Genomic DNA, 24,545 nt, shown 5'->3' with positions numbered 1-24,545 from the left:
GGCTCAAGAAATGGTATCTGAAACAACAGATGGAATTTTACCCAGAGTCACTCCAGTATCACAAGGGCTGCAGTAATGCTCTTTATAAGCCTCCCTTACCATGAACCTATACCAGCAAACACTGGCTTGGTTCTTCCCTTGGCCTGGCAAAAGGTGGACTTAGCTACCAAAGAGACATTTTCCACACTCCAAGGGAAAAAATCAGACCAACATGATTTTCTGCCTCACCCATCCTTTTCCAACAGCAATTTCATCTGAACGGGAATGAGAAAATTCTTCCCCCACTTTCTCAACACATGGGCTCTGTTACAGAGTGTGGTATAGGCAGAAACACCTGAAGAAAAGTACAAAGATCAGTGTTTACAGAGCCATTGTACTGTCTAGTCTTTTATATGGTTTTGAATCATGGGTCCTTTACTACCACCACTTGTGTCTCTTAGAACGCTTCCATCAGCGCTGCCTCTGCACAATCCTAAACATCCACTGGACTGACTATGTGTCCAACACGTCTATCCTTGAACAGGCAGCAGTCCCAAGCATTGAGGCCATGCTGCTGAGAACTCAGCTGCATTGGGCAGGGCACGTCTCCAGGATGCAGGACCATCGCCTCCCTAAGATCATGCTATATGGGGAACTTGCCACTGGCTGCCTCAAGAGAGGAGGCCCGAAGAGGAGATACAAGGACTGCCTGAAACAATCCCTCAGCCTTGGCCATATTGATCACCACCATTGGTCTACCCTGGCCTCCAATCGGGAGGTGGAGACACACCATCTATAACGCTGCTGCTTCCTTTGAGAACACACGCAGGATCACTCTCGAGGAGAAAAGACAACGCAGAAAGAATTGCGTCCTGTCAATATCACCTGGGGAGTCTTTCTGCTGTACGTTCTGCAACCGGACTTGTCTATCTCATATTGGCCTTTTTAGCCATCAGCGTGCTTGGAGTAAGTGTGGGTAGAGCCCTCCTCAAATCTTGGTTTGCAAAGCCTGGCCATGATCTATGGGCAGAGCTCTTGTAACTCAGTAACCTGTGAACAGCTCTGTCCCACCACACAAGGCTTTAGTGACATTGAGCCATCCAAGCAGCCCACAGCTCAGCAGCCCAGGGACAAAATAAATCATGTGCAATAACAGTAATCACACTAGAAATTCTTCAGAGAGTAACTGATAACCAGGGTGAAGAGTCAAAAGGAGAATATAACACTGCTTCTCAGATTTCCACTTCTCATTGAGAACTGATTTGTGGTAAAAAGCTTCTGTAGGGTCTGCAACAAAGCAGCTAAGGAAAAAGCAGAAGGTAATTTGCCTTTTTTTTAAACTGCAAAAGGAAGAAGAATATTTGATGAAAGGTGCTAGACTCTAAGGAAAATAGTGAAAGATCTCTGCAACTTAAAGCGCAGAAATCCACATGATAGTGAGCTATGTATAATTTACCATGACAAATCAGTGCTCTAGCAGAAAGAGAGTCACAGCATGTGATGAAAAAAATTAGCACAAGCTGAAGATAAGATAGACACAATTTTCTACTTCAGGCTAGAAAGGAAAAAAAAAAAAAAAAAAAAAAAAAAAAAAAAAAAAAAAAAAAAAAAAAAAAAAAAAAAAAAAAAAAAAAAAAAAAAAAAAAAAAAAAAAAAAAAAAAAGAAAAGTTAAACCAAACAAATAGAAATAAAATACAGTAATATTGAAAGGGAAGTAAGCTCTTCCAGGACATGTAAGAAGGAATGCACCACAGAAATTCAGTATCAGAATATCATATCATCATAAGAAAAATCTTAGAATTAAAAAAATTATTAAAGTCCACAAAAATTTCTGTGATAATGCTGAATACTGAAGAGCCTTCAGGAGAGTTTTTTGCAGCCCGAAGCCTATAGCAAATAAGATTACAAAGTAAGTATGAATAGAGTTACTGAGATAAGAATTTACAAAGTAGTTATAGTACATAACAGTGGAAATATCTGAAGCCCAAATTACAACGATACTTGGTTTTGACTAGACACTGTTATGTGTAGGTCTTTTGCATGTGAATAAGAGCCACTAGTACACTCAGAGAGAGTGCAAAAATAAGGCGAATTTGGGGGAATAAGTTCAAATGGTACCTACACATATGGGATCTTTAAGCATAGAAAGCACCAAAGCTAATGCCCAAATTCCCAAAAAGACACACGCAGAGATCAGGATATCAATAAATTCATACAGAAAATGAAATACAGGAACATAAAGGGACAAATATGTATTTGTTTTAGGGTTCTATAAAAATCACTGCTGGTAAAATAGGAATCAGGGGAAGGGTCCATGGCTTCTCCTGAGAACACAAGGCTGCAGAGAGCCTCTGTCCTGGAAATCCCATCCTTTCCAGAATCATCAGGAGCAAAAGAAAAAGCTCTTCCTTGCTCTCTCTAGGAACTGTCAGTAGTCTCCAGAAGGAAATTGTATTATTGTGCCTGGAAGGAGCAGTGCACACCCATGGACTCACATCCCATCTCAGGTACTGTCATCCTGTGCTGGCACCTTAGAGAGTCCAATTAATTCAAAAGCATTTAAGTGTGACTGCCAACCAAGTCCCTTCATCACTAACAACCCCTGCCCTGCTCACACCTGACTCTTCAACCCTTGCAGCATCAGGTCTGACCTCCTGCTTCAGCCGGTGTGGCTGGGAGTGGATTACCTGGGTACAAGCTGGGAGCTCTTTGTTGCACTAACAAAATGTTTCACAGAATCACCTCTAAATAAATATGGCATCTCACCAACCACAAAAAGAATCCATTACACCAAACAGTATTATTACTTGAGGTGAGAACAAGAGACAAAAGCCTTGTGTTACCAATGGTCCTTAACCTGTATGCCTGGCTCAAAAATTAATTTGGACTGGAAATTAGGACAGGACTTTGAAAGTCAACATAACAGATTCTGTGATGAAATAGAACATCATCATGCAAGAAAAGAGACTCTGCAGTTTTTCCTTGTTACTGTTTTTACATTTCTGCCATAGTTCTCCTAATCCTTTGGAAGACTTGGAGGCTTAACATTTCCTTTGACTAATTCAAAGACAAAATACCTATTCAGTACCAGTGATCTGACTGTTCTACTGTTTCTGTGAAGCAGCTGCCAAAGACACCCAGGTCTCAAAAGATGGAGTCCCTGAAAAAATCTTTGAACCAATCACACCAAAAATAATCAGAGGGGAAAGGATGCAGAGACTAAGAACATGCCCCTCAATAAAGGTTTCTGCGAGTTTGAGGCTATATGTAAAAGCATACAGCATACTATGCAAAGAAAATTAAGGTAGGGAACTATTTGACAGTTTATAATCCAGTTATTCTGACCAGCATGGAATTGGAAGTGTTGCAGCAGTCTGCAGACAAACTGAGGACAGGATTTGCAGCATCATTAGCTGTGGGTGGGAACTGTGAATCTGCTTGGCACTGAACATGAAATAAGAAACCTAAGCAAAAAATTGCAACAAAACGCTTCCTTTATGGGAAAATATTAATATTGCCCCTCAAAAATCAAATGAAAATTCTGTCTCAATAGGTTAAAACCCAATTGTTTTTGAATTTTGGGGGGGAATACAAATGCAACGCAAACACAAGAAACAATCAAGATGCTGAAGTGTCATACAAATAGGGTACAAATGATCAGAGCAACTCAAAGCCCAACACAGAACTGGCACCCTTGCAGGTGACTGTGGCGACACAATAAAGCCAAACTCATCCAAATGTCATCTTCGTGGCTGCAAACTGCTGATGGAAACAGGTAATGCAAACCATCATCTCATTTGAGTCTGGAGAGCCAGAGCCAAACGTAAGCAAGGTTACACCAGCTTAACAAGCCAGTGTCTCCCAGCAGAGACACAGCAGCTGGTACAGCACTTCAAAAGACATAAAATGCTCCAGCCTTCAACAGGACAGGGCCTACTTGATGCAGGCTGATGTTCTCAACCAAGAGCCTAAGTGCATGTATTTTGGAGAGCATCCAAGGAACTAATGCAGGAGATTAAACCCCTAGCTCCTCCTCTTTCCTGCTACCAGGTGGACGAGTAATGCAATACAAAGACATCATCTAAAAAGTGTCTCACTGGACAGATGCAAGAGGAACTGACTCCCTGCTGGCCAGAAGGAAAGAAAGCCCATGTCTGCTGTGGGATGCTTTCCTGAGCCAATGTGTTCCGTGGCTTGGGGCTCCCTCCTCTTACCCTGCTGATATGCTGTCACACGAAGCTGAAGTGGTTCAGCTGGATCCTGCACCTCATGATAATCAGTGAACAGAAGCGTGGCATTGAATGGAGGCACAGCATCCTTCCACTGCGGTCAGGACTCTTGCTTGCTCCAGTCCCTCTGCTCAGCATGACCTTCCATCAGCGGGCCATGGTGTGAAGAGAAACAACATGAGGCATAAAGGAGCAATGCTAACAGAAGCAGGGGGATATGGCAAAGGAGAGCTGAAAACCCATGAGAAGAGAGGAGAAGGAAAGAAAAATTAGGTTGATGAGCATTTGAATAAAGACTTTACAGGGGAAAGAAGAGCAATGTATTTCTGTGCTTGCATTTTTCCCTTTACACAGGAAAAAGCAAGAAGCAGAAACGCTTTTTTTTATACCATTCATGATGAAATTCAGAAAGGAAATAGAAAAGAGATTCAAAGGCAGAGCTCTGAGAGCTCTCACTCCTGGGCTGCTAGACCAGTAATTTTCAAGCTGTGGTCCATTGTGACTTGTACCGCCAGGCTGTGTTTACCCTGTGACTTAGTGCCAGCAGTACTGCTGGATAAAGCCTTTCAGCAGATCAGCATCAAATCCTATTTTCAAAGACTTAAAACAAAACAATAAAAAAACCAACAACAAAAACAAAAGCCTCATTTAAAAAAATTGCTCTTTACAAAATCTTATTGTGGTATTCTACATCCTGGACAATTCCTAGACTAACTTTTAAAGTAGCGTATTTGGGCTTCATAAAATGTCCATTTTGTGTGGATTTTGTAGGTATTGTGAAATATATATGGGTTTGGAGCTTACCAATTTTTTGGGGAGTAAGAATGTACATCTTGTGCAGGAACATAAACGAGGCCCACACAGTCTAAACGAAGACATTCAAGTTAGATGAGAAGCAAATTTGAAATTACCATGGCTTTCCAAAATTCATATTCCACCCTGTTTATGTATTTTGAAAGAAGCACTGCTGGGGCACTGAAGGACACAGCCATGAAGCTCAGTATTAGCCATATAGAGGCCAATATTGGCACAGGTAGCCTCTGCTTCTGTGCCACTGTGTTAATGATACCTGCTAAGTCTCCATAAACTTCTCTTGTTCACGTGAATAGAAAAGCGTATTTAAAAGCCTAGAGGAAATGGAAATCCCTGGTCACCATGAACACTAAAAGAGTAGTGCAAACTCTGGAACAACATAGGCAAAAAAAATTTTCTTAAATGACTAAACTAGAAGTCGGAATAATTTTCTTACACTGCAGTTTTACAGGTAAAATGGCAAATGTCCTTTCCTTTGCCTGATTTTCTGTTCCATAACCTATTTACCAGTTTCCTCCCTTTCACTCTATCAAGCTCAGTGTTTCTATTTTATCCTTCCTAATTAACCTTGTGTCTTTCTCTGTTTAATCCCTCTTGCTCCTCTCATCCCATTGATCTTGTCCCCTTGATGGCTGGGATGTCAGCCTTGGTTTGACCTGCCACCACAGTAACTGCTTTTTCCTCTAGAAACTCTGCAAGTGTGATGATTTGTAAGGTTTGCATTTATTTCTCTTTTAAATCCCCTCCCAAGCCCCTCTCTGCCACAGCAGTTACAAGAAATGAACCAGTGTTAAATGGTACGGATAAAGGGCACTTGATGAATTGAAACTGGACAAACGAAAGCGTGTTAGAAGGTACATTGCCGGTTTCTGTCTCCCACATCTACCATTTAGAACCCATTTCTTGGAGCAGAACTTGAAGAGTAAATACAGTGCTTCATCCAGTCCCACAGGACACTGGCAAGTGGAGTGCAGCAAATACACCTGCAAAGGTCATTTCTATCAGCCAGCCCAGAGTCTACTGATGAGCATATAGCCATGCTATGTGATGCTGAAAGGTTTTTTTGACAAGGCATAGTCAAAGAGTAAATTACTCACCTCTTCTGAAAGGCCAACACACAGTGTCCTGAAGCACCAACTTGCATCAGAGAGCAGAAAACAAACAAACAGCAGGCATAGTTGCTTTGGATCCAGATGTGTGCCTTGACAACACCAGAGCCCACAAGACACATCAGAAAGCTAAAGAAGCTGACTTCAAGCAAACCAGGTACTTACCTCTAGAATTAAAAACTCTGACACAAAGACAGCAACAACAATTGATTTCCTGTATCCATGGTCGGCAGCTGCCTTCAGTTAACTTGGATGTGTGCAGGGGTAGCACAGCACATGCAAGTAACAGGGTACTGAAATATTCTGCAAGGATATTTTAACTGGAAGGGCACCAGTAAAAGTTGAGGTGTGAACATTTTTGCCCCATTACTGCTTTTTTGACTTCCCTGCTCCAGACACCTTTGTCTTTTCTGCAGTCTCTCCCTAATGAAGAAGCAAAGCATGTGTGTGAGGGGGTGCATACACAAGAACCCTTAGGAGAATCTTAATACAGTATCAGGAATACAACTTCAGTAGACACATGAGCTCTGTTCTCCTTGGCTGCAGTTGTCACACTTCTGAGCCTGCATTTCTTGCCTGGAGCAGCAGTCACTTTGCTATCTGTCCAGCCAGCATCCTTTTGTTGATCAGTGAAGTTTTGGCACTGCAGATGTGATAGGAATAAAAACATTTAGGCAATCAGTTAATCTAACAAATATGTTAAATATAGTGAGACAATACCCACTGCTTTCATTTGCACCAGACGTAAATCTCAGAGAAAATTGCACAGATGCAATCAGAGTTGAACACAAGAAGTGTTTGGCACATTTGAGCTCTGCTACCCTGAAGATAAGACTTGAAAAAAGGACAGACTGCCTATCAATACCTTCACAGAGCACACCCTTTTGAGCTCTATAAATACATTACATTCTCACCACAGTACTTTTTTTTTTTTTTTTTTTACTTTTTTTTTTCTCCTGGGACTGCCTTTAAACATACATGCTCTCATTTTTAACTTGAGATATTTTTTTTAGCATCCTTCTGATAACTTTCCCCAGCTTTGAATTACTAGTGCACTGCTTAATTGTAGCTAACACTTTCCAACATTAGTCAAAAATCTCTGACAATACAGAAAACTATTTACAAAATAAGTACTTTTGATAAAATATTTATACTAAGGCAGTTGTCAGCCATTTGCAGGTGTCCCTCACAGTCAAATCTTATTAATGAAAGGTGGAAAACAACTTCCTGGAGGAGACTGCTCTGAGATTTGCAATTAAAGGAAAGCTATTTCACATTGTAATGGCTGAGTGTTGTCTCTAAACTGAACACAATGGCTCTTTAGGGGATAGCTGAATTTTCCAGGCCATTTGTTTAGGTAGAAACTCTTCTAAAATTTATAGGGATTTTAAAAAAATAACTTTTTGAGAATAGACCTCATTTTCCACCTCCTATTTTTATATTCCTCTCATGACAAACTATTTTTCATATATTAGCATCAAGCAAATATATTCTTCTCTCATTCAAGGTAAGAGTACGAGATTTTCTTAAATAAGTTAATTCAAGGTAACTTTTTAATGCGCCTTAGGTTCACCTTCCCTCTGAGCTTTCTTATTCAGAATTCAATATCTCCTGATTTTAAGCACTTTTAAACTATCACAGCAGGAAATAAATAAAACTAAGAACAAAGGCCATTTTAATTTTGAGTGAGAATGTATACATAAGGGTTTTATTATGTTTTAGCTAATATGCTCCAATTTCATATGTCTATTAATTCAAAAGACGTCTTCTGAGTGATTATTCTTCTATTCTTCTGAGAAGATTATTCTTATACTACTAAAAAATACACAACTGTTATTATCAGTTCAGAGTTGAGTGGACAGTCCAGTAGCCTTAAGACAAGGCAGGAGGCTTCAGCTTCTCTTACAGTTCTAGAACCAGCACATCTGGTGTTTCCATCTAGCACATGCCTACAGGTCTCTCTGGTTAGAAGGCAAAGGTCTTTTAATATTTGGATTGTCACAACCATGGGATGCTGAGGAGCCAGCAACGAAAACTACCAAGCCTGCCTGATTTTCAAGAGGTGTTTGGACAGTGCTCTCACATGTTGTAAGTTTTGGGGTTGCCCTGTGCAGGACCAGGAGTTAGACTCAAGGATCTTTGTAGGTCCTTAACAAATCAGGATACTCTATGATTCACTGACAGTTGTCTAATACAAAAATACGCTTTTTTGCTTTGTTGCACTGCTATCTAAATATGACTTTTTGAAGTGTTGCATAAATTCTTCTGTCAAGACTGACAAAGTCTTTGTTGCTTTTAACCTGCTTAAGAATAATTAGAGGGTAAAAAAAAAAATACTCCAGCTCATTTCTTTTGTGTTGAACCCAGGAATGTCTCCCATCCCCTGCACTGAGCTGTGCACTCCAGCTGTGACTGAATCCAGGATAGGGTGAGGGTCTGGCTTACAGAGTCCCCTCTACCCAGTTCCTCGCTCCAGTTCTGTCAATGTCATGGACAAAATCAAGGGCTCACAGACTGGAAAGAGCTGGGCCATATTTCAGCATAGTGCAGACAATGCTGAGAAGAGGATATGATGTAGAATTATGGAGGCAAAGTCACACACACCACCACAGGTAAGTTGCAAAAGGACTTTTGATTCACACCGACTTCAGGTTCCACAGAAGACACGAGATGACTCCTGGCATCACAGTCTTCACCTCCAAATACCCTGTGTGAGAACATAGTCAGGGTTCAATTATTTGGCCACTTCTGAAGGCATATTCTGTATACCAGTGTGGAAAATACACCATCTGAACATCCCAAACAGTCAAGAGCTGCGAACCCTCAGAGTTCATTCCAAGTCACTGGCTTGAGTTTGGTGTGAGGCCTTCAGAGATGCCATGTGCTGCCCTGCTCCACAGTTTAGCCCTGGCTCACCATAAAATAATTTCTTCACTTTTCAGAGTTACAATGCCCTTCATTAAACCTAAAAAATTGCCTAAAAAGAAAGAAGGTTCCTAGTCTTCTCCTTGCTTGCACAGCAGTGAAAGGACCCTTTTACAACAGATCCCCAAAACCCAAAAAAAGTTCTCTTTTCCCTTGCTTAAATGAAATTTTGAAATTAGGCAGAAAATTCCCCAAAGCTTGGCGTGTGGTGTGAAAACTAGATTCCAGGAATTTCAAAGAACTTACACCATCTGTAGGTAGGTGGGTTCAAAGTTAGCATGAGCAACAGAGCCAGATAAATTTATCAACAAACAAGCACATCTACAACAACTGGCAAGTTCAGCTATATTGAAGGCTACAAAATTATTTGGTGGAAGGTTGTATTCTCCTAGAGTACCACCACCATCTAAATATTGTCCTTTAATTCAGCATGCCTGGAGCCTGCAAGGTCAGCAGTGTAAAAGCGTAGAAGATGGGTTTTAAAGGATTTTAGCCTATACCCACAACATTTTTTTCTCTCAGGTTTTGCCAGGTTTAGAAAGCTAGAGAAAGAGATCAAAAGTTGGGGCAAGCATAGTTCTGAATAAAAAGAAGACAGTTGGAAACATCTGGGGAGTTACTACAGCTTTCTAATATTTTTCCATCAAATTTCAAACATGATGGATAAAACGGCATGCAAGTAACATGACAAATATGAGATTGGGTATGCATAGCATGTACAATCGCACACAAGTTTTTGTGAGCAGACACAAAGAGGAAAGTTCACGTAATAATTAAATAAACAGAAAGCGGAGTACCTGGGAAGATTCCAAACACCACGTCTTAGTTACTTAATCACCCTGCAAACACATTTCAGATTATTCTGGTTTTATTAGTTTCATGCTAAAATGCAAATCACATACTGTAGTTTTAATGAAACAATAAAATAGAAAATAATTTTTGGCATAAAGATCTACTAAATAGATTTTTTCCCCCACCAAATTGGCTTGTCCGAGACATCCTCTGCTCAGTTTTAGTTCCTTCTCTACATTGCAGTTCTTTTGGTAGGACGCCAAAGCCTGTCAATTAACAGTAAGCCTATCCCTTATGAACAGAAGCAGGGACTGTGATCATGTTCAACTAAGATCAAGGATTAGTAAATCAGCATGGCACCAGATTGCAGGCACTATTTAAACCCCACAGGCCTACAAGCCAATGCAGCAATATTATATTCCAGCTGGATGTGGAGAACAAAATCTCATAGTTACAGAGGAACTCACTTTTTTTACCTTTCCTGTGAAGGCAATTACAAGTCAACTTAAAATAAGCCCTGATTTAATCATGTTGGCTTTCTCAAATGCCAGTAAGGAAACATCCCCATGTTGCCACCGCTGGTATCTTATCAAGGACTTTCCATCAAATTAAACATATTTCATTACATCTACTGTAAATTATAGAAGACTGGATTTTCTACAAGCAAAGCAAATGCTGCATAAAGCTGGCACAAAGGTTTCTTATTAGAACTTGAAGAACTGTAATGCTATCTCACCCCTTGCCTGGCTCACGGGGTTGTTTCTGCTGCTTGCTGCAGAATCAGGCACAGTGCACATGGTGAAACATTTAGTTTCCTTAATAAACAGAGTTTGAGTTCAGGGCTTTCCCAGCAACTGGCCACCAAGTACAGTGTACATCCCATGTTCCTCATAATCATTCTATTCCTCAGGGATTTTTTCAATTTTTTTTCCTTCTTAAGAAAGGGGGAGGTTTCTTTTATCCCAGATCAAGTGACAAGAGAAGGAACTGAGATGTTTACTGCCAGGTAAAATACAAAGTCACAGAGGTCCAGGGGGATGTCATTCCACAATCCTACTGCCAAGTTGAAAACAAATGATATTATTAGAAACGATCACAGAAAGCAAGCCTTGCTCAAAGAAAAATCGTCTTTATTAATCTCTCTTCAAAGTGAAAGCAAAGTCAAAGATCAGTGAGGGAGGGTGACCTGCCTTGCTAGCGCTGCCCCCTCTAAACACCCTCATCTGGAGTGCTGCCTCATGAGCTGCCAGACCGTGAGTGTCAAGGCAGTGATAGGTCTGCGACCAGAGAAGATACAGGGGTCTTTAGGCAGAGGTTTTGCTTTAACATTGCCTCTCTTGCTGAACAAAAATCTCCTGTATCTGAAAATTAAACAGAAGAATTCAGATGCTCTTATTTTCAGCCTTGGTGCCTTTGACTTCTTCTTCTATGACAATCATCATGTAAGAAAGGAGTGAGGCCACTAGCTGAAAGGCCCTATCTAGTGCCCAAGGGGTCTAGTGAATTGAACTATAGCCATTTCATAACAAGCCATTGGCTATTTCTGTGATGTGGGACCCTAGAATGTGTCAGCTCTGGTCCTACTGCCTTCTGCAGCCACTTTCTCGCTCCAGACTGGGATGTGAGCTGGGCAGCAGACAGCCCCTCTCATCCCTTCCTCTTCTTCAGTTTCGTGGTGAAAGGCAGACTTGCACCCAGGAGTGCCCCATGGCACTGTCCAGCCAGATGTCATTTGGCATCAGCAGAGGACCACAATGTAAGGGGTGTGAGTCCAACCATGCCGCGTAAATTTGCACTTTTGTCTGGGACCCATCTCTCCTAACCTAATAGATTTGTTAGTTAAATATCTGTCCCTGAGCCAGCCACCACTGGCTGCTTTTGTAATCAGAAAAGAGAAAGAAGCATTTTGACAGTGTAATTCATGCCGTCTTAAAGCAGATCCAAAAATAGGGTCAAATTGTCCTCAATTAATATAAAGGCAGCCTAGGGATGCAAGTAAATATAGACATTTATTCTGCAGATATCTAAACACAGCAGATATGAGTTTTAATCTTTGTGACTCAGCAGCGTGGACCCCTTTGCTGAACACCTGGAGTTTACTGGGATGAGAGTGTTTGAAAGTCATTTTCCTGTTAAAGACAGTAATTAATCTGAGACTCCAAATAGTATCCACTTAATATCATTTATTTACTTCCATGTTGCACACAGACCCTGAAACACAGGACAGAGCCTGCAGATTTCTGCATTTCACTGCAAGACATATTAACCAGACCCATCTGTTTTTGACCTCTTTCACAAGTATCCCACTAAAACCAATTTCTTAGCAAATAAGGTTTCCTCCTCCCTCAGAGTGCTCTGATTCAGAAATCCCTCTTGCTCAGGACTTCCCTGTGGGTAACACGGCTATCAGCATGGATATTAAGCAACAGTCGTCTTTTCGCACATCTGCTGTGCTCTGTAAAGGAATTTATTTTCTTTAAATGCTGATCAGAGGGAAAAGCTGTAAACCACTCAATCTCATTATTAAAAGCATTTTAAGTGATGTTACCAGTGATCCTTAATTGAAGAGCCATTGAAATCCCTAGGCATAGCGGTGTTTCTTCCAGTGAAAAGTCTAAAAAGAGACTTTCTTCTATTCCCAGTGATGTAGGCACAAGCTCCTTATTTATGAATACAACTTTTAAGTTTAAGTCTAAGCAGACTAAGAACAACTAGCACATTCTTGAGTACTTTGCTGAAAATGTCATATGAATCACAGCTGCAAGCACTGAGTTTTGTTTAAGAGAATTGCATCCCATATCCGTCACGACAGAGGGACTATTTTAGGAGAAGAGCTTTCTTAAAAATCAGGAATTTTAATTTAATTAATACCTGAAGTTCATTAAAGAGAAAAGAGCTGTTATACAAATGAATTATTTCTAGTGTTACAATTGGGTTTGTCCCTTTAATTTGTACTTGCAAGAAAAAAAAATAGTTTGTCTCACTTGATGTTTAAGCTACATAATTGCTCAGATGGACATTTATTGGCTTGCCTGGTGTCTGATGGTCTCTGAACAGCTAAGTACGAGAAAGGAAATGAACAGGCTGCAGAAGTTCTGATTGTGAAACAATTGCTCTTTGGAAGTGTTACCATGCCAAGCGAAAATACAAGAACTGAATGTAATTTGGCATTGCTAGAACTTGTTAGTGCTTTTTCTTCTCTTAGCAGTATCCTCATGTGACAGGATTCAGTTATGAGGAAACTCCTAGAGCAGGCTGTATCAGGTCCATAAGGAGTTTCAAAGCCTGTCTGAAAAGAGGGAGGAGAGATGGCAAAGGGAACGAAGATCTACAGTAAAAAAACATAACGAAGTCTGGTGTAGCTTTCCCACTTCCCTTTACAGCCAAGATGCACATGCCAAAAGCTCCTCTGTGTCCTTGAATTCTCAAACTATGAAGTAAACATGCACAACCCTTTTTCTACCCCAACCATGCAGAAAAACCTTTCTGTCACTGAGTGCTATTTACGTGCCTCAGTAAAAGACATAAAAAAAAGTTTAAAAAAGTATCCGGTGCAAAGTATAATTAGAGACTAAAATAATAAATAATCACTAACACTATCAGCTGATGGTTAGTGTTTGTGTAAAACAGCAAAGCTACTAACAAGCAGTGCTACAGTTGCATAACATGGGCTTTTATTCAAATAAAAAATCCCCACAGGTTTTAGGATTTTTTTTCCTGTCGATCTTCTGCTGAGCTTATCAAGCTGAGCAGTCATGGAATCAACCTCACTGAGGAGCTGCAATTTCTCCCCAATTTATGAAGCTTGAAATCAGGGCTTTGGCAGCAGCCCTCCCACCCACCCACAGCTTTCATGGATCCAGATATAATGTAATTTTATTTTTATCCTGTATGATTTTACATGGAAACTCAGAAATACATTTACAGTATCCCATAGTGTCTATGAAAGCAGCAGGAAAGCAAATTCTGCTTTTGCAAGTTAGGACTAAGCTTTCAAATACTACAGTCACCAATATCTTTTGGGGGCTGGAAGGAAGAAAGAAAGCACTTCTTTCCTTGCAGGTAGATGATAAAATGATTGGATCTACCTTCTACTCTGGTGCTGATTCCTTTATCTCTATGGACTATTTATACAGCCATAAAACCACAGGACTACTGGCATCCCAGTTATACCTCTGTCCTCCGTGTCCAAGCAAGCCCAAGAAACCCAATTCCTTTTTAACAGATGTCAGTGTAATATGTTTGTTAATACCTCCAGTAATAATGAGATCTCCCAATGCTATTACAGCATTTCTGCATCCAGAATTGGCAGTTTTTTTCTGTGTCTGATGTGAATTTCTATTTGATGCATTGTAAGTCCATCATTTCTCTCACATTCAGTTTAGACAAGAATGGTTTAGCCCACCCCTGCAACAGCCTTCATGTACTTAAAAACCTGCCATGTCACACCTCAGTATTCACTCAAATAGTGCAAGCAGACCCAAATCTGTGTTTTCTGGAGCTCTGCATCATTTTCACTTTTCCCCTTCCAATTACTCTTCCCAAAATTTAACACCCGAAACTGCACACTGTATTTCATACCAGACCTTGTTAAGGCAAAGCAGAAGACAACTGGACACAACGTGTGCTGTATTGCTGTTTATATACCCAGCCTTTTCAATTTATCTCCAATTTACCAAGGACATTTGAATTGTATTCCTAGACCAGCATGCTGACATCTCCTCTCAAGTTTTGCTTATTTGCAAATGTATTGAATGCAGTTGCTACGCTGTCATTCAGGCTGTTTATGAAAACTGACCCAGATCACTGACACTCATCTGCTCTTTTTCAGTGTGGTAAAACATGTCTATTCATGGTGGGAAAATGCAGAAAATATATTTGTTTTTTCTAATCTCTGAGTATGTATGTTTTGGTACCGTTGTTTGTAATGGGATTACCTGCAGCAGGCCTACATTTTTTACATTCCAAGAACTTTGTCAAATTTCAATACATATGTATTTGAAACCTGGCTTTTGTTATATAGAGTTGTTGTTGGGTTTTTTCGCCATTTGTTTCACTTAGTTTTGTTTCTCAGCACAGAATGAACACGACCAAGGGAAATAGTCACCAAAATCAGACTAGAGGGACTTGTTACAAGACACTTGAAAATTGCCTGTTAAAACTAATGCTTTCTTGGTAAATATGTTCAAGGCTAAGAATAAGAATTTTATTCTGTAAGGATACTCTGTCCCTTCAATAGCTGGGGAACAGAGAAAATACTTTAAAAAAATGGAAAAAGCACATTATTTTCCTTCAGACTTTAAGAGAAAATTAATTCTCTAATAATTCAAATAGCTGCTTGGGAAGAACCCTGTCATAAATTATATGTAGTGCAAATAGACATCTGAGTCAATTTGGGTTAGGTTTAAATGTAAGGTTGGGATTTAAATGCAGTTGGGGCTTAAATGCAGGGTATTAAAAAACATTTGCTTCAGATGTTTCACTGATCTTCTCAATTCATTAATCCATTGTCTTTTCCAACATAGTTAAATCAAATTTCCGCAGAAAAGAGTAGAGGAGTCTGTGATGAGTTCTTCTCTGAAGTGGACACGAAGATGTTGAGACAGTTGCATAAACATTATGACAGATTTTTTTTTTTACCAGGACCATGACACAAGATTGTTCCTGCAGTCCTTTCTTATACCTATGTATCTAAAGATGCTATGAACAGAACCTCCTTCTCCTAACGCAATGCGTAACCATGCTGTCAACTGACCTCGCTCCGCAGCCGAGTTCCAGGTCCTGTGCTTGGGTTATCATGCTCCTAGGCTCTCTGGGTTTCACCATGAAACAAGATCCAGCACAGCATGAGGGGGTAATTCCCTCTGGAGACTGCTCTCAGCAGACAGGCTGGATGATGCTGCAACAGCACACCTGCTTCCCAAACACAGCACCAGCCTCCTTCACGCACCCCTGCAAGCCCTCAGACTGCACACTGTCACAGGCTGGGTTTTGTGCTGTAAACCACTGCTCTGGGAGGCTGTGGCACAGCCCTCCCATGACTTCTGAAGTCTGGAACTGAAGGAACACATGAAAATCAATAATTAGATCTTAAGGGGCACCACATGGGACCCAGAGACCTGCCACACAGCGATGTGGCTTGACTGTTTTAGAGAAGAGCCCTAAGAAGTGTAATAAGACTTACCAGAGTGATAGGTAGACAATTTTGATGTGCAGAGAGTTGACCTAGACTTCACTTTTCCCTGGAGACCATGTTTTAGAAATGTAGGGCATTATTTTAAGAATACTGCCTCTTTGCCAGCAAAAATGTAGGTTCAAAGTGGGTGAGTAGATTAATTGGACTGGTGAGAACTTACCTAGAGCAGTGTCAAGTTCTGGGTCCCTTGGTTACAGCCCAAAGTGGGCTATTTGCAAATTGCACCAAAATAAACAATGTTTGAGGTCCAAATATACTTCTTAATGAAATAGAATTTATTCAAGAGAAGCAATAGTCTTCAAATACGTAGAGGACTATTATAAATACTAGTTTTTATTTATATATGTTCTCCTCACATATTTATTGACATATAAATTGATATATAAATCTTCCAGCCTTCTGTGAAGGTGGAGCCTTCTGTGAAGGCTGGAGAACACTGGGATTAAATGGCAGCAGGAAAAATTCAGGTTAAGAATGACAAAAGACATTGTAGCAGGAGAAGTGGAGAAGTGGTTGGACAGATTGTCAGAGGAGAAAATCGGACCTCCAACATCAGGTTGCTTAAAAAGAAGTTGGGTGAGACTCCCTAAGCAAGTAGAGTGTGTAAATGATTCTGCCTTAGTAAGATCTACCTCAGCCCCTGAGGTCACACACATGACTCTACCAAAGGTTTTATGAGTGTTGCCGTGGGTGCATCACAAGTAGGATAGAGAAGTGAGTATTACTGATTTAACAAGAGGATACTCAGCAGCACATCATTTAATAAAGCAAGATGAGTTCTGTAAAAACAGGGAAAAAAGTTCCTTGGGAAGCTCTAATCTGTGAGTAGCTAACAAGCCTGGCAAAGATTCAGTGGCTTTAAAAATACAACCTGGGCAAGAAGCAAGACGAGTTAAAGGCAAACTTCAAGTTTAGGTGCTGGAATGTGTCCAAAGAAGAGCAATGAAGATGGTGAAGATTCTAGAAAGCAAGTCCGATGAGGAGCAGTTGAAAGAGCTGGGACTGTTTGCAGCAGATACTTTTAAGAAGGAAGAATACAAATAACATAATAGTAGGAGTGCATAGGTTTATTACTGCAAGAACTGTCTCCTCTTCTCCAGCACTATTTCTAGTATAACAAAGCAAATCATAATTAGCTAGGGACCCAAAGATTCCTCACATTCCAGCTAAATCCTGACATTCTGCTGTTTAAAAGCCCTCACTGGATCTTTTTAGTTAAACAGTTAAAACTTACTTCATAGCAAAGCATCTGTCCCCACTCTCCCTGGGAGCGAGGGGTTCCTGGGCCTGTGCTTGCAGTTGAACCTGTATTCACAAAACCAGCAACAAAACTCATACTGACCCAGGTGTGCGTGCACCCTCACAGTCCTTAATTATGTGACCACAAGCCCCACCTCTCCAAATTATTCAGATTTTGTCTGCAAAGTTGGGCACATGGGTGTTTTACAGTATTGTTTTAGTCTAACCCAACTACTTTAATTTACATGTCAGAACCTTTATTGCTGTAATTGCTCTTCTCTCAAATGTTCACATGAACAAATTGATCAGCCTTGATGTGCTGTGTACTTAGCAAAAGGAAAACCTTGTTCTCTTTTGGAGATGGCACTTCAGAAATGTAAGCATTTAAAAATGTCTTTTGATGAGTTGAGTGTCTTGTTTGTGACTGTATCTCCTACCTAGAGCCCTACCTGCTTTGTGTTTTTCCTGTGACTAGTTCTTAGGCTCTTTTAAGGTTTGTATGTACTATTCAATATGTTAGATCTCTTTTCCTTCTCTGCACTTGTTTATTGCTGATTCATAAGTCAACAGTGTCTCAAAGACATTGAGGTGCTGGAGTATGTCCAGAAAAGGGCAACAGAGCTGGTGAAGGATCTGGAGCACAAGTCCTGTGAGGAGCAGCTGAAGGATCTGGGGTTGTTTAGACTGGGGAAAAGGAGGCTCAGTAAGGCCTTATCACTCTCTACAACTACCTGAAAGGAGGTAATAAGGTGGAGTTGGTCTCTTCTCCCAGGTAACAAATGAAAGATGAGAGAAAATGGCCACAAGTTGCACCAGAGGTGGTTTAGATTGGATATCAGGAAAAATTCCTTCATTGACCAGTAAAGTAATGGAGTCACCATCATCCCTGGAGGCATTGAAAAAATATGCCAATGTGGCACTTGGGGACACGGTTTAATTGTGGACTTGGCAGTGCTGAGTTAGACTTGATCTTAAACATCTTTTCCAACTGAATCTGTGATTCAGTAAGTCAGTAAGAACAATCTGAAAAAACAATTCCCAGAAAAATACTTCAAAATTATGTGTGCATTCAAATGTTATCTTTTCACAATTTAATCAGCACAAACACAGAAATAATAGTTATAGCAGATATTCATCCTGCAGTAAGCTCCTGAAGCTCTTTCTTTAAATGCACTTTTCACAAAAATCAGTACTAAATATTTTCTCACTTTAGACAGAAGGGGTTGAAGATTTCCAAAGCATTGCACTGGCTAGTGCCAAGGCAGAGCAGTACCCAGCTTTTCTAACAAGAAATGAAAAATTCAGCTTACTTTCCTCTCACCCACTGGTGTTTAGCATAAACAAAGAAGTATCATAATCACCATTATTCAGGGAAACAACAGAACTACCTTTTCTAATGCACCCTGGTTTTATCCTTCAGGATACAAGCACACTGCATGTGTGTGTGCACCTGCCTGCACATGCCACATAACTGGGGAGGGGGGAAGTTAGCATGCAGAATGATGTAATTACTCATTCTTGAATAGAAGCATAATTACTGTCACAGAAACCCACATAACTTGCAGATCTTTTTGTTCTTCTTAAGATGATAAATACAGTATTTTCCATTTTCTAACAGGATGCATCCTTTTCCTTCTGATTCCCCTTCCCCCCACTTAAGCTGAATTACATATGCTTCAAATGAAAAAGAAGGGATATCTGTTGCCATATAGGAAAAGAAAAGCTTATCTGGATTTTTTAAAAAATAAAAGTAATTCCATGTCTCTGGAGTCACTATGGTGAGTCACCAGAAACTGGGCTGTCACCTGTAGCAAACTTCCTTCAAATATGCCTTTCAACAGTATATCTAGAAGAGGATGGGGGAAAAGAGGCAGGAGCAGAAAAAGACACAGTGACCAACCGCAGGCTAAGACTTTTAAAATCCCCACTGTGAATCTCATGTTTAAGAGTAATGGTAGCCTATGTGTGTCTTGCTGGCAGTCACTGAGAGAGCAGACATAAGCAAAGCAGTGAGAAAAGACACTCCAGCAGCCGGGAGCTCACAGTTTCTGTCAGCTGGACAGGTGCCCTCTTTCTTTTCCTCTATCCAGAGAGGCCTTCAGAAATGGAGAGAATTGTCACTGTGTGATTAGATGTCTGTTGAAATGGGAGGCAGCTTGATAGATGCTCTCCTAAACAGCTTGATTTAAAGAGCTTTTTTAAGCCCTGTTGCCAACATCTTGGCAAGGAGAGGTACTTCTGTTAGATCTAAACTTACACATATGGAAAAAAATCTACCTGACTTTAGGACATTAGAGCGACACAAGTACAACAGATATTGGGAACTGCTTTAATGGGACTTCTTAACAGCTGGTCAGAGAACAAGCCTGCACTTCTTCCGTGACAGTGGCATTAAGGGAAAAATTTCAAAGCCCCCATGGAAGACTGGAGCTCACAGCTATCTCTTGTCCCTAAGAACCAGAGTGGTTCAAGTATCATCTGTTCTTACATCTTCTGAAAAAAAGGATTGAGACCATTCCTTCACAGCAAATCCCCACTCACGTTATAGTTACATTGCAGTTAGCTTAAAACTGACTGGGTTTTGGTGGCTGTGATGACTGTGACAGCATGACACCTAATGTCAGTGATTTCAGTGTGTTTAGTGGGATTTTTCTCTCACCTGTGACCTCTATGGAGCCACAGAATCAAGAATCATTTAGGTTAGGATTTCAAGTCCAGCTGTCAAAACAGAACTGCCAAGTCCACAATTAAATCATGTCCTCAGGTGCCACATTTACAGATCTTTTCAATACCTTCAAGGATGGTGACTCCACCGCTTCACTGGTCAGGCTGTTCCAGTGATTGACAACCCTTCAGAGAAGGAATTTTTCCTAATATCCAATCTAAACCTCCTCTGATGCAACTTGAGGCCATTTTCTCTCATCCTTCACTTGTTCCCTGGGAGAAGAAACCAACTCCACCTTATTACAAACTGCTTCCAGGCAGTTGTAGAGAGCAGTAAGGTCCCCCTGAGCATCCTTTTCTCCAGGCTTAACAACCCCTGATCCCTCATCCACTCCTCACAGGACTTGTGCTTCAGATCCTTCACCAGCTCCATTTCCCTTCTCTGGACTCTTTATTATCTTGGTGTCCTTCTTGCAGTGAGGGGTCCAAATCTGAGCACAGGATTTAAAGTGTGGTCTTCCCAGTGTTGAGTACAGGAGGACGATCACTGCCCTTATCCTGCTGGGCACACCGTGTCTGAGCTTTGTGCTGCCTTAATTTCACTGTCAGTAATCACCTGCTATGTGGAAATATGCCTTTTTGAGCTGCTGTGGCCCAGATTGCACAAAACCAAAAAAAACCTGGGAAAAACACTCAGCTCTGATTTTTTTTACCTAAGTCTGGTAAATAATTCAGCTTGTGTGGTGCTTTTCTGCATTACCCCATCTGAAATGGAAGACATTTCACCTGAGAAAGATTACTTTGCCAGTTCCAGGAACTGATACCTTGCTAAGAAAGTAATAATAAATAGACAAGAACAGGCTACTCCACACTCCATCAGAAATAGCAGGCTGCCTGCTCCAGGCTCCAATTGAAATTCCGTCTGTTTGCGATAGCATCCTTAGCAACCAAAAATCACACAAGACAATTCATGTAGGTGAGGTGTATCCAAGCAGCCAGCATTTCAAATGCAAGCTTTTCTCATGGGCCTCAAAAGCTAATTTTTTCAAAAAAATCTTGAATTTATTTAGAAGTCTTATCCAAGATATCTTTCTCTCACACAGATTTAGCATATCAATGTTCCTGGGAAGTCATAATCATTGCTTTCATTCTATAGATTTCCTTGCCCTCTAACAACTCAGATTGTGTGTTGTCTCAACCATTCCCTTCAAGTCAGCTCTGACAGCTGAGTCAGACCAGAAGAATGGTTGAATTAAAAAGCCTGACAATCCTCTACCCCTTACTCAGCCAATAACCTCATTTGTTCATTGATTGGAAATTAAAGATGCTAGAAGTGCTTTTATTATTTTTGCTGGTGGTGATTTGGAACTCTGCTATTTTGTGCAAACCTCTCTATTACTCATTTAAGGCCAAATTACTGTAGAGGGAAAACAGGAAAGCCCATAATAAAATACATCAGATATGTCAGAGAGGAATCGGTTTCAACCAGGCAGGTGTATCTGACTGGTTTTCACAGCCCAAACCATTTTCGTTGGTCTGCTCTGCAAAGTCCCAGTGCTACACTGTTCCCTTTCAAAGCAACATGCCAGAAGAATGTTTGTAGGATGTCATTTCTCCAGCAGTGGGAATGTAGCAGCTGCTTCACTGGCTGCAGGGAAGCACTGTACTGCCTGGGGTGAAAATGAGTATGTCAGTCCCCCACTCTGCTAAAACTGGAGCTAGAGCTTGTGTTAGCCTCATTGTGTGTTCTGCTGATAGCTGAAATGTTCTCAGCGGTTCAAAATTCATATTTTTGCTCTCCTAATTATCCCTTAGCTTTTCTTCTGATATTGGAAAATTATCCTCTAATTCTCTTCCTTTAAACAGATGGTTTATATTTTTAAAAATTCTTGATTATACTCATTTTCTTATCCCCACTTAAACATAGTTAGCATTTGCTGACCTCTATCCCCTGTTAAAACAGTGATGAAGTGACTGCAGTCACTCCAGCTGTTCTCTAAATATTTTCCACATTTCTGGAGTGGATTATTCATTCAATATGGGATTGCAACTTCAGTATCTGAAAGACTCTTTTTCTAAATGCTCTTCATATTTATCCATCCGGGCTTTTGACATCTAAAATGTTGTAATGGCAAGATTTGAGGTACTTCTAAACAGCAAATCATTTCACAAACATTTTCTGAAGGTGGGTCATGGAGTAGGTTGTGTTCTCACAGTCTATTCTGCAAATTATGAATGACTTCTGAACCATATCTCAGAACATCTCTCTTCACCTCATCTTCTCTTCTTGTAAAAGCTGAGGAGTTAAAATGCCTTGATCCAACCTTCAGAGGAGAATATCTCTGAATATATAAATGATTTTGTTTTCACTTGCTTGAGATGGTAATAGCAACATTCTGACCTTTGGCAATGCCCATGGTAATATCCCTGAACCATACCCTAACTTTTGATGCTTATTTATCAGTCTTCTCTGGGAAGTGTTCTCCTTAACTTAATGGGATGTATTCAGTTCATGAAGCATAAGACTCAATTCAGCACTTTAAAACATTCAAAGAAATTATTGGCAACTTTGTTAGAAAAAGAGCTGAAGAGCAAAAAAATCTAGTATTATACAAGCCTAATTATTTTTCCAAGAAAAAAGCTTTCTTCTAATTTACATGGTATTAATTCTTTACCTGAGCAATCAGAGTTAAAAGCATGTATTTGAGGCTTGCAGACCAAAAAGCATTTATCTGAGTTCACATGGTCTTTCTTTACGTTAGTATTAGAATATTGATATTAAGGAAAAAGTCATGAAGGACAAAGAAGTGAAAAGAAAACCCAGCCATAAACTTTTTTTTATCACTGTCTCACTCTCAGACAGACAAATACTTTTCTTCCTCCAAGGGGGACAAGAGCAGTATATGGAAAACACTCTGCATAAACACTGAGGGCATTTCTTTGGAGTGCCAAATAGAAGTTAACTGACAGAATGAAAAGACAAACTGCCCCCAAGCACCCCAACTGTACTAATTGGCTGTGTAAGGGCCCAGAGGAGTCCTCAGATGCTGTGTGCTCACTGCCTCTCTGGCTGCTCTTCCCTGGGGTAACCAGCATGCAAGGGTGGGGGGGGAAAGCATTTTTTGACAAAAGAGCAGGTGCTCACAGGAACAGCCCCCAGTTGTAGGACAGTAACAAAAGAGCAGCCATGGGGTGGATGCAAAACTGGCCAGAAAGCTGTACTAGGAAATTAGTTATCAATGGTCAACCATCAAATTAAAAGGACTTATTGAGAGGGGTTTCCCAGGAGTCTGTCCCATGTCTGGCACTATTCAATATTTGCACTTTTAACTCGGTTGATGGAATAGAGGTTGTAAATTCACATCTGACTAACTCAGAAGGAGCTGGAAGGGATTTGGAGGACAGTAGTCAGAGTCTGAATAAGCTTTGAGAAACTGGAATTGTCTGAGAAAAAACAAATGCAGAGTTCCACATTCATCTCTGCATTTCAGCTGCTTAAACACAGAGTAGGAACCTACTAAATACTTAAGAACTTTGAAGCATCTGAATTTGCCACAAGCTGAATGCCAGCCAGAGGCATGTGGCAGGAAAAAAGAAAAAAAAATCCTAATATGCTGTAATGTGTAAACAGGACAGTGGTCTGTAAGACATACAAAGTAATCCTTCTGCTTAACTTGAGGTTGATAAAGTATTGAGTCTAGTTACAGGGACTGATTTGCACAAGAGTCTATAGGAAGCATGCCTCCTGATCAGGGCATAGCAAAAGAGTAGTGGGAGGAAATGCAATGGCCAGAAAAAAAACACTGACGGCACTGATCAACAGTTTTCAAAAATGTAAAGACAACAAGGAGGGCAACAGACAACAGTCATTCTCTCCTCGACATAAATGTTGTATACATCTTAAGGCAACTCTTTCTAGAGCACCTGTTTATCCTGTAGTCGCTATGGCTCATAGATATGCAAAAGGTTCTAAAAAGTCACTTTTTGTATATAAAATTCTGTGCTCCTTATATCTTTTCAGGAAAAAGCCTTGATTAGAAAAGCAGATGTTATTTGTAGGACATTGATCACAACTTCATCTTCTAGTTTTTTCATTTTAGACTTGCTTCCTTTATTCTTTCTCACAGACATCTACCACATTAACATCTTTCATCATATACTTTTATGCTTTCATGCCGCTAACTCTCCTTCCTCTTCCAATCCTTGAAACTCCTATCAATATAGCAACTAATTTCTGCTGGTTTTGTCCTGCTGTGGATCCAGGCATCATTCTCAAATTGCTTACTTCCAGTGGCTAGTGCCCTCATCAGCCATGACATATCATTTCTTTCACGGTAAGGAATGAGAGAGCAGGCAGTTCTCTTTTCTCTAAACCAATTTATTCAACTGAAATCCCCACAACCTGGTCTTCTCCTGAGCATCTCACTACATCTCTGTGTTTGAATGCTTTTATATTACTTACAGCACTTTCTCCTTCAGCACACTTTTAGGATCTAGAGTGTGCTAACCCTTCATAGAAGAGCAGTCCTGCCATTCTGCTGGAGTGGTCCCTTAAGGCCAGGAATGCCCTGTACAGGCACCTGAGTTTCTAAAATATG

This window comes from Empidonax traillii, unplaced genomic scaffold (assembly GCF_003031625.1).
Source record: "Empidonax traillii isolate 1590-97213 ecotype Southwest subspecies unplaced genomic scaffold, ASM303162v1 scaffold1090:size354804, whole genome shotgun sequence".
NCBI lineage: Eukaryota > Metazoa > Chordata > Aves > Passeriformes > Tyrannidae > Empidonax > Empidonax traillii.
The sequence above is the reverse complement of the archived record's forward strand: the minus strand, read 5'-3'. Positions refer to the sequence as shown.